The 11,054-nt window shown below is 41.4% G+C and overlaps 1 non-coding gene across 1 annotated transcript; it reads right to left on the reverse strand.

Moving 5' to 3' along the window:
• Positions 1-1,029: 1,029 nt before the first annotated feature.
• On the reverse strand, positions 1,030-9,573 carry LOC109916523. Its single transcript, XR_007264836.1, has 3 exons — positions 9,105-9,573; positions 5,891-5,955; positions 1,030-1,134 (listed from the first exon to the last, which is right to left on the reverse strand). It is a non-coding gene; the product is annotated as a geminin DNA replication inhibitor (transcript).
• Between the last annotated feature and the right edge of the window lie 1,481 nt (positions 9,574-11,054).

Raw genomic sequence — 11,054 nt, forward strand, 5'->3', positions numbered from 1 at the left:
TATCAGCCAGAATGGCTGGATTTGTATGCAATTGAAATCAAGCACTTCATTAACGTTTCACAGGCTCAAAATTTACAAAAACATTTTCTACAGTATGTCCAACAGAAATCTGTTTTGACAAAGAGTGACCAGCCTAACATCCTGTAGCCAGTATGCATTTACAAAACCTTGCAGACAGCACATCAATATTGAGATTTGATGTAAACCAAGTCAGCCTTTAATCCAATTGAAACATGGATTATCAAATACTCAGCCAGATTTTGTCACAGCATGCATGCCCATGTCTCTTAAAAGGGCACTGGTTTTCCCAAATAAATTTATTCACAGTAGCAAGGTTTTTGCAAATGCTGCATTGTTTCATTTTAATGGAGATTACAATAATGAAGGTTTTTATACTGCTGTTTTAACATGGAGTACACTAGTTAAGGTTATTGTAACACTGTTGCTCTGACTTGGGGGTTTGACCATTTTCAATCAAACAATTGGGGGCTCGTAAGGATTGAAATTTTGGGAAGCACTGCAAGAAAGCTTTAAATCTCATTTAATGTTAAAAGTTAGTCACATACTTTAACAGCCTGTGACATTCTTCAAGATGGAGTTACTGAGCCTAGCTATGCTCAATCAGTACTTTAGATGCTGCAAAGTCATTGGCACAGTTCAGCCACATCTAACATGAATCCGTAGCTTCAAGAAAAGTTGTACTGAAATTGGAGAATTTTTAATTTAAAAAAATTTCATGGGATGTAAAAGTGAAATGATTGTGCATTTATACTTATGCAAACTAAATTATTAAGATTTCAAAGTTCATTGCACACTTCCCCTTTTGATCTGGGCAAGCTCAATTTAAACAAACAGGTGATAATTAGCAGTTTTGTATTCCAAAAATTCTCCTTCAGATCATTTTTCTTCAAAAAAAAAAAAAAAAAAAAAAAAAAAAAAGCACTCAATTACATCAACTACTAAACCAGCTGAACAATTAACCCACCAAACCTGAACAAGGCAAGTGGTGGAAATTTAAATAACATTTACCTCATTTAGCCTGCCAACAAGTTGATCTGAAGTAGCAAGCGGCTGAATCACTTGTAAAGTTCGTCTCACTGTTGTGTTACTTATAGCTCCGCTCGTAAAGAAACTCTGAATGGAGATGGGAAGGAAATTAAAAATATTAACAATTAAGTTTGAAGACTGTATTCAAAAGTCTATATCATAGAGAGAATGTTTGCAGAACTTAGATAAATGAAGTCATGTTTAATTGTACATCTTCTCCTACTTCTCACTAGTTATTTGAAAGGCTCACTTTATTGATGAGTGCAACTTTGCCACTACAGCCTGACAAGCACAAATTCCTTGTTCACACAGTGGAAAGGTGGTGGAAAAATAAGGAGACACCAAAATTCCACTTAGTTTCTACTAAAATTACTTAATATTTCAACAAGGAAACTTGTACCTACTGTATTGCAAAGGGTTCACATCTCAGGAAATGCTACAGACCTAATACAGCAGAGTCCCCAGTTTCTGAACACCTAACTTGCAGCACTATCTCATACAGGAGTAACACTTTACAAAATCGACAAACATTTCTCGTACTTGTGAATGGCTACTTGTTATTGTCCTGCAGAGCTTTCCAACTTGGGTACAGATCAACTTGTAAACGGACTTAAAAACTGAACCCATTTGCAACCTGAGGACTGTCCGTACTTAGTAAGCAAATGGGGCAGCCACTTTGCACTTAAGATCCTTTAACAGGTTGTAATTAAAATCAGCACATCAATTGAGGTCTGCGGCACAGGTAGCGTCCCTACCTCTTGATGAAATCCCACCTGCCACCAAGGTGGTCATAACACATCCCAACAGGATGAGTTTTAAAAAAATATATCAGCACATCAAGTACATAGCAGAACAGATCTATCAACCTAAATGATCAATGCTGACATTAATGTTCCACACAAGCCTCCTCCAAACCTATTTTGCCCAACACTACCTTTACATCCTATTTCTTTCTCCCTTCAGTGGTTGTCCAGCTCCCCCTTAAACCCATTATGTGCATTTCTCCCAAGTTCCTCATTGGATTTGACTGACCGTCATATTCATGAGGTTGAACACAAGAGGAATATTCCAGGAAGTTACAGGTCAGTCTAATCTCTGCAATGTTAAAGTTATAAGAAAGATTGCTGAGACACAGATTACATCTGCACTTAGAGACATGGATTCATCAGAAATGGTCAGTTTCATTTTTTAATGGAAGGTTGTATTTGACAGATTTGAATTTTTTTTTTTTTTTTTTTTTTTTTTTTTGAGGTAACCAGGATCGGTGATGAGGGAACATGGAATTTACCAAGGCTTTTGATAACAGCTTCCAGGGCAGACTGGTCAAAGTAAGAACCCATAAGATCCAAGGCAAAGTGGCATGTTGGATTCAACACTGGCTGAGAGGCAGGAAGCAAACGCTGATGGTAGAGGGATGTATGACTGGAAGTCTGTTTCAGGGTTTCTGCACTGTGAGGCCCTTGCTGTTTGTGGCATACAATATGGACGTAAACACATGGGGTTATGATCAGAAGTTCGTGGATGATGCAAAATTAGCATGGAGGTAAATAGTGAGCAGATTATCAATGGACTGGTCAGTTGGGCAAAGCAGTACCAAATGCAGTTTGACCAGAACGTAGGGGTAATGCAGGGGTGCCAACAAGGCAAGGAGTTACACTATGAATGTTAGGACCCTGTACTGGAGACCACAGGACCTTTGTGTACTTATCCACAGATCCTGGAAAATAGTAGAGAAGAGAGATGGTGGCACAGTAGCTCAGTGGTTAGCACTGCTGCCTCACAATGCCAGGGATCTGGGTTCGATTCCACCCTCTGGCGACCGTGTGTGAAGTTTTCACATTCTCCCCGTGTCTGCGTGGGCTTCCTCCGGGTGCTCCAGTTTCCTCCCACAGTCCAAACATGTGCAGGCTAGGCGGATTGGCCATGCTAAATTGCCCATAGTGTTAAGGGATGTGTAGATTAGGTGGGTTAAAGGGGAATGGGTCTGGGTGGGATGCTCCGAGGGTCAGCGTGGACTTGTGGTGCCAAAAGGGCTGTTTCCACCGTGTAGGGATTTGATGATGATGATGATGAACTGGCAAATGGAATAATTGCCTTTAACAACCGAGACAGAATACAAGAGCAAGGAGGTTAGGCTGGAACTGAACAAAATACTGGTGAGGCCACATTTGGAGTAATGCATGCAGTTGTGGTCACCACATTGTAGGAAGGATGTAACTGCACTACCGAGGAAGGCGCAGGATTTACAAGGATGCTGGAGGGCTTGAGCTAGGAGGAAAGTTTGGATAGACTGGTGTCATTTTCCTTGGAACAATGAAACTTGAGGGAAGATTTGATAGAAATATAAAGATTATGACATGCAGTCAGCACATTTTTCATTAGCAAGGGTGTCTTTCCCCCAGCTGGTGATAAGAGGCTCGTACTCACTGCCTGAAAGGGTGGTTGAATCAAAAATTCTCAACATTTAAACAGTATTGGGATATTCATTTGTACTGTCGTGTCCTCCAGGGTAATGGATCAAAAGCTGAAATATGTGATTTATGTGGTCGTGTGTTTAAACATCTGATGGGCTGAATGACCTCTTTCTGTTCTGTAAATGTCTGCAAGTTACAGCACGCAGGAAAGGAACAGAATAAATAGGAAGTAGGCCAGGTGTATAACAATACTGTTTTTCAAACTCGGTATGGTTACATTCCTGTGAAATGTTTAGGAGCAGGGTACCAAGCTGTGACAGGATGTCTATTTCAGTATACCACAATATGTTTAAATGTTAATCTATGATATGCCAGTTGGCTCTGTACATCCAAACGCCGTACTTAATAAAACATGGCAAAAAATGAAGTTTTCAAATACTAAACTAAATTTATAATCAAGTCTCAAAATGTACCAAAAATACACTTAAAGTATTCCAAAAGCAATTAGTATTGCTCTAATCCAACCAGAGGTCATGTGGTATAGAATCCCTGCCTCTGGACCAAAAGGTTCAGTCTCAAATCCTACTCTCAAACTGGCTGGCAAGGTGTGCTTGCAACATGATGGAGGATCAATTTGTAAATCCTTTCAACATGTGTCATTGGTGAGTTCACAGAATCCCTACTGTGGGGAAGCAGGCCATTCAGCCCAATGACTCTACACTGATCCTTTGAAGAGCATCCCATCCAGAATCACTCCCCTACCCTATTCTTGTAATCCTGCATTTCCCATGGTTAACCCACCCAGCCCTCACATCTCTGAACTGTAGGAGGAATCTGGAGCACCCAGAGGAAATCCACACAGACAGTCAACCAAGGTTCAAAGTGAACCCAGATCCCCAGTGCTGTGATGCACCAGTGCTAACCACTGAGCCACCATGCCACCCCTTCAGTTGTAAGGACTAAAGAGATTCCTGTCAGCCACGTAACGAAAAGAAACTGGACATCATTGCTATTCGGTTTCAGACTACAATACACAAATCATAAATTGTATGCTGCTACAACAACTATGATCCCATGTGAAGCTGGTTAGCTCAATGTGGATCAAATTTGTGGCAACAGCTAGGATGTGGATTAATCTTCAGCTAAAGTAATATTGGGTCTTGCCTACTTGCCCTACCCACGTGGGTACTGTGCCGGGCCTACATTTGGACTGAACTTGTGGGGGAAAAAAATCCAGTCATACAATTCTACATGAAGTGCAACACTACTAAACAGACTACTAAACACTTAGCAAAATGGAAACTACAATGAATTCAGCCGGTTTAAAACTGAACACTTACCTTAAAATGATGGAAGTTGATCCTTTTCTACTTTACAGTAATACATTGCAATTAAAGTGCAAGGCTAGGCCATTTAGCCCAACAGATCCATTTGCACCAGAACTCTTCCTACCCTACTTCATTTCATCCCTGTTACTTTCACTTGTACATTTAATGCCCCATTGAATCACAGTTCCAAATGGTTTTAAAATAAAAACCTCCATTCAACTAGCTAAATTTCACAAAACCCCAGCGTAACTTGTATTAAAATAATCTTCACATCAGCAGAGTACAAAACCTGATTTCACTGGTCCAAGACATACACTGCAGCACATTAACCCCAACTCTTGAAGAGGGCTAACTGAGCAATTCTGCTCTGGATTGAGGGCTGAGTTTACCACTTTACTTGACCCTAGTACAAATAGCTTTTATTTACCGAAGTTGGAATTCATTAATTCTCCCTAATGATTAATTAAACTTCCACCATTAAAAAAACTAACAAAGGTAGATTAAAGGCATGATTAGGATTGATGCAAGTTGTACTCATGCATTACACTGCAAGCGTGGGAAAATAATTTATACTGTACTGTGTACGTGTAGCAATAGAATTCCCACGGTAAAGTTGTTTCAATACAGATTATGATTCCTGTGCTGGACACACCTTACTAAGCGTGGGAAAGTGCTACACAATAGATTACAGACATTATTAAAGATTAAACCATGCAGATTAGTTATTTTTCTCAAGGTGAATATATGCCAACAAATGCTGTTTCAGCAGTTAACCATCACTTATAAAACAGAACCTGGAGTACAATAACTTTGAAGTGGTACATATTTTGTAAGTTTTGTACATGTTATGCTAGATTGACCTTTGGAAAGTTTACATTTAATTTCAGTCTTTCATTGCACATCTAAATTTAACTAATGGCAAAATTTTAGGTGAACTAAAATGAAGCTTGCTACTAATATTCACTGTATTGGTTTGCTAATCAAAAAACACAGGATTTTGCATTTTCATAATACCCTTCATTTCCAGAGGCCAAGCTGTCTTCCTGGAATCTATGTAGATTCTTTACAATACAGCGTTGCTGCTCCCAATTTTGGACTTACCTTTATGGTTTGAGGATGTTTACTGGCATCACGTCTGTGCCTCATATTGGTGGCCATTGTTAGAACTGGAGGTGTGACAGGAAGGAAGATAAAACAAGTTTAAGCAAGTCAGTCAAAAACAGCAACTTTAGAACAGTCTAGAAAATATTCCAAATGCTTTTGCTTTAAAAAAAAAAAATTATACCACCTTGACAAACAGTAGAAAAGATGGCTGGCCAGCCATCTCCGAGGTTTCGTTTTACCATACCTCTGATAATGCAGAGGAATCTGGATGTCCTCTTGCATAAATTACTGGTTAGTATGCAGGTACAGCAAGTAGCTAGGAAAGCTAATAGAATGTTATCACTTATTACAGGGGAATTGAATGCAAAAGTAGGGAAGTCGTGCCTCAGTTATGCAGGGCACCAGTAATACTGCATCAGGAGTACTGAGCACAATATTGGTCACCTTATTTAAGGAAATATGCTGGAAGCAGGTCAGAAGTTTTAGTAGACTAATATCTTGGATGAGGGGTTGTCTTATGAGAAAGAAATCACACAGACTAAGCTTGTATGCTCTGAATTTTAGTAGCCTGAGGGGACTTGATTGAAACACAAGATCCTGAATGGTCTTGGCAGGATAGATGAAATGGGTGAAGAGACTTCCTCTCATGGGAGAATCTAAAACTAGGGGGTCACTGTTTTAAAATCAGGATCACTCATTTAAAAACAGCAACAAGGCTGCTTTTTTCATTTTCTCAGGAGGTAATGAACCTTTAGAACTCCCCTTCTACTGCCTTTTCAGCAAGGGAGTTCTTGAATATTTTTAAAATCAGAGGTAGACAGATTTTTGTTAAGCAAGGGAGCAACAGGTTCAGGTTAGGCAGGAACGTGAATTAACATTTCGGTATGGTCATGGTGGATCTGATTGTATGGTGGATCAGGCTCACGTCCTATTTTAGGACATGAGCCTGCTCCATTATACAATCAGATCCACCATGACCTTTTTGAAATGTTGAAGTACTAAAATCCTAAAATAGGTCATGAACTGAAACTTCTGACCTAGAGCCACACACTATTAGGGCATGATTGACATTTTATACGATTTCATGAGAAACCCAGAAAATGATTATGTTTGAGAATTTCAAGGCAAGATTTACCAAATGAAGTTCAGAGCTCCTGCTTATCAAGTCCATCCTGGATTTTAAAAAGCACACTTCAACCAGTTTTCTCACCTTGGAAACATTATGCTAGCTAACTACCAAAATAGGCCATGATAAGTCAACCTTTTACTGTAAAGTCTGAAATGTAACTGTAGGAAAAATTCAAGGAAAATCATACACCATAATCAAATCAACAAGATTGCAATGATTACAAACAAGGAAAGCCAGTATTCTAAAATTAAGCCAGGGAAAAGATGTACTTATTTCAGTTCCACATCTTTTCACAAACTAATCAGTGGCTTTTCTGTGCTGAGAAAACAGGTTTTGAAAAACTAGTACGGTTTGAAATCGATGAATGGCCCTTATTTCAAGCACTATGCAATCATCCCCAAAGTTTATAGGTTCAATGCACCATTTTAAAGGATACTCCAGTGGACTGGAACACCACTGTACTACTTCTCAGGCTTGGGTTTGAACTCAGCCAAAGATAATCAACAGAAGGGTCACAAAATTGCTTCAGGCAATCTTGTACCAGGTGGCAGCGACTAAGTTCAGAGCCCGGATCTAATGTACTGCAATTTGACACTAATTACTCAGCTTTTCACGTAGTGCCTACTAGAATGGCTGACAAAAGCTGAAATGCTACACAGGTCAAAGAAATTAAGGGTTGGTGTAGAGATGACAGCACATTGTTCAGCCAGAATAAGAGCAGCTTTGTCCCCATCACACTACTTGATGAGCTGATCAGCTCACAGTACTAACCTTTACCTTCCAAAGGTTAAACATTTAAAAAGGGGGCTCAAGTCTTTTTTCCTTTAAAAAGTCTGCAGACAAATGTTTTGTACTAGTCATGTGCCAGAATCTGTACACTATACAGAACTTTAACTGTCTCCCATGGAATATTATCTATTTTGACAGAAGAGCCTTCTTTAAAAAAAAAGGTGAAAATCAGGAAGAAAGAAGGGCATTAATCCTCAACTGGTAGGCTTGCTACACTCCAATACGCTGACAGCACCTAAATGATTCTTATCTAACCTGTCTAAAAACAAACTAGTTTTGGTCACAGATCATGCACTCATTTAAGGATTGACATTTAATATTACTACTGCACCAGACACTGCACATAAGCACCATTGTTATATATGCAAGTCATTTTACAAAAAGAAAGGAGATTTCAGTCGCGTGATGTATGGAAACTGATCAAATGTTTCCTTCAGCTACCATAACTAACATTCCCATAGGAGTTCTTCAATCCATTCTACTCCAATAGTTTCCAAGCTTCCCATCAATCACATTTGCCTGCACTGCACCTCGATCCACGCTATTTGGCAGGATAGCTTTGCTCGGATTCAAAAATAAAACCTCCACGGCATTTTCTCCTCAAAAAACAAACAAACCCCTAAATGAGTTTAGGAATAGAAACAAACCATTCAGCCTTCTCCATCATTAAATACAGTCACGGCTGATCGCAAACTATCCCAAAGCCCTCTACAATAGATCTCTATCCCTGGATAAATAAAAATGCCGTTTAAACAGCTAACAAATTCATCATTCGTGGAGGCACAGATCCATTCCCCAATAATTCACCGCTTTCACGAGGACAACAGCCTACCTCTGTCTCCAAGTGTCACGATCTAATATACAACCATAGACCAGAACTTTGCCCACGTCTTGGCTGCCCTGGTGCTGGTGGATACTCAACGAAGCACAAGACATCAATCTTAGAGTCAAGAGTAATTACTTCAGATGACTCACCCCTCCCAACAATTCCCCCCGCTCCATACCATCAGGAACCACCCATCAGCAGGTACCCACGCGGTTTTACCGCCGACCGGGGAGGAAGGAACTCCCAAAACGGGAACTAAGAGTATTAGCAGATTTCGATCCAGGATTCCGAATGTAGACGGTTCCCCTCCTGCTCTTTCTGAGAGTGGGGGGTAACAGACCACCTCGCCCCACACAGTGAGCGGCGACAGGCCCGTTAAGGGGAAAGTCCAGAGCCACTCGGAACAGGACTGGGCACCTCAACTGCTACAATATTTTTTACTGGTGATACAGTCCCCAACAACTCACCTCCAGTCGGTGTGTATGTGTTTCCCCCCCACCCAGGGGGGTGTATGGATGTATATAACGCAGACACACCACTCCCTGGGTCAGGCACTAACCGCCGCTACCGCCGGCCGCGAGCTCTCCTTCTCCCTCCGGGTATTTTTTTTTGCCGCCTTTGGCTCGAGGTTAAAATAAACTCCTTCGTCACGTGACGGGGCGGACGCCGCGAAGGGCTTTCTGGGTGCGGTGTGTCCGCGACACACACACACACACACAAAAACAAAACAAAATCTAAAAGGTAAACAAGAGAGCAAACAGCGTTGTGCTGCATAAATTGTGCGTTATTTAAAACATTTAAGGTCAACTCGCCGTGGAGGGAAAGAACAACAGGGCGGGAGCGCCGCCGTCACGTGACTGATCCCCAACTCCCAGCCGGATTTCAGAGAGAGTAGGAACTGCAGATGCTGGAGAATCCGAGACAACAAGGTGCAGGGCTGGATGAACACAGCAGGCCAAGCAGCATCATAGGAGCAGAAAGGCTGACGTTTCGGGCCTAGACCCTTCATCAGAACAGGGGGAGGGGGTTCTGAAATAAATAGGGAGAGAGTGGGAGGCGGATAGAAGATGGATAGAGGAGAGGAAACTACACTCACCTTTACTGGCTCCGTCCCCGCCTCTTCAACCTGTTTGTTTCCTCTCCTCTATCCATCTTCTATCCGCCTCCCACTCTCTCCCTATTTATTTCAGAACCCCCTTCCCCTCCCCCTTTTCTGATGAAGGGTTTAGGCCCGAAACGTCAGCCTTTCTGCTCCTAGGCCTGCTGTGTTCATCCAGCCCTGCACCTTGTTGTCTCGGATTTCAGAGAGCTCCAACCTTGCAGTGGGAGCGACCAAAAAAAGGATGTTATCTACAGGAAACAGTGCAAAATCAGGACATTCGTGCAACTCTATTCTTTTCTCTTATGTGCTTATCTAGCCTCCCTTTATACGCATGTGTACTAATTTCTTCAACCGCCTCGTGGCAGTAAGTTCTATATTCTTGTGATACTGAGAGTAACCGGTTTCGTCCGATTGCTTTTTGGTTACTTGGTCACTTGGTCACTGTTTGGTACCTCAAGATTCTGGAATTCCTTCAATTTCGGTATTTTCCCACCCCCACCACTATCAAATAAAACACCCTAATCTCTGTGACCCACTGACCACAACATATTCTCCTACCTCACATCCTATTTCTACAATAGTTTCAGCGATAGTAGGAACTGCAGATGCTGGAGAATCTGAGATAACAAGGTATAGAGCTGGATGAACACAGCAGGCCAAGCAGCATCAGAGGAGCAGGATGGCCGACGTTTTGGGCCTAGACCACATTTTCTTTCCCAACACACAGGTTCCATTTCTGAGCAATGTGAGGCCCTTTAAGGGGCCATTGCATTAAACAAGCACTTTCACAGAACAAGTTGAACAAGTTGTTCTATGATCACCTGTAATCAGAGCACTATGCACGTGAAATGCCTTCAGTGTACAACTGTGGGGGTAGCAAATTCTGGTCACAAGCCATCTTGACCGTGTCATTGACCCTCGCAGATTGCAGATAGTCATCATGGTGAAGCAGAATTATTCACAAGTGACTTTGAAAGTGGTATCTGTGCCATAAAGTACAGAGCTAAGGCAAGGTCTCATCGGCTGCACAGGGTCATGGACCTGATTCCTCTCACCTTGAACGTGGAGTATTCTGCAAACATGCTCTTATATAGGTGATGTGGGGCTTGGAGGATAATTTCCTACTGTCTCTTTGCAACATTACCGTTCTGTGTTTATTGGAATAAGGTCTAATATCAAAGATCCACACAGCAGCAGTCCATTGCCCTCTGTGTTGGATTCCTCAATATTCCATTTTATGGAGGAGTATGGCAAACTGTTTTTGTGAGTTTCTAACTGCTCACATTACTAGGTACCTGTTGTATATCTTATGTTC

Source organism: Rhincodon typus, chromosome 2 (assembly GCF_021869965.1).
Source record: "Rhincodon typus isolate 14 chromosome 2, sRhiTyp1.1, whole genome shotgun sequence".
NCBI lineage: Eukaryota > Metazoa > Chordata > Chondrichthyes > Orectolobiformes > Rhincodontidae > Rhincodon > Rhincodon typus.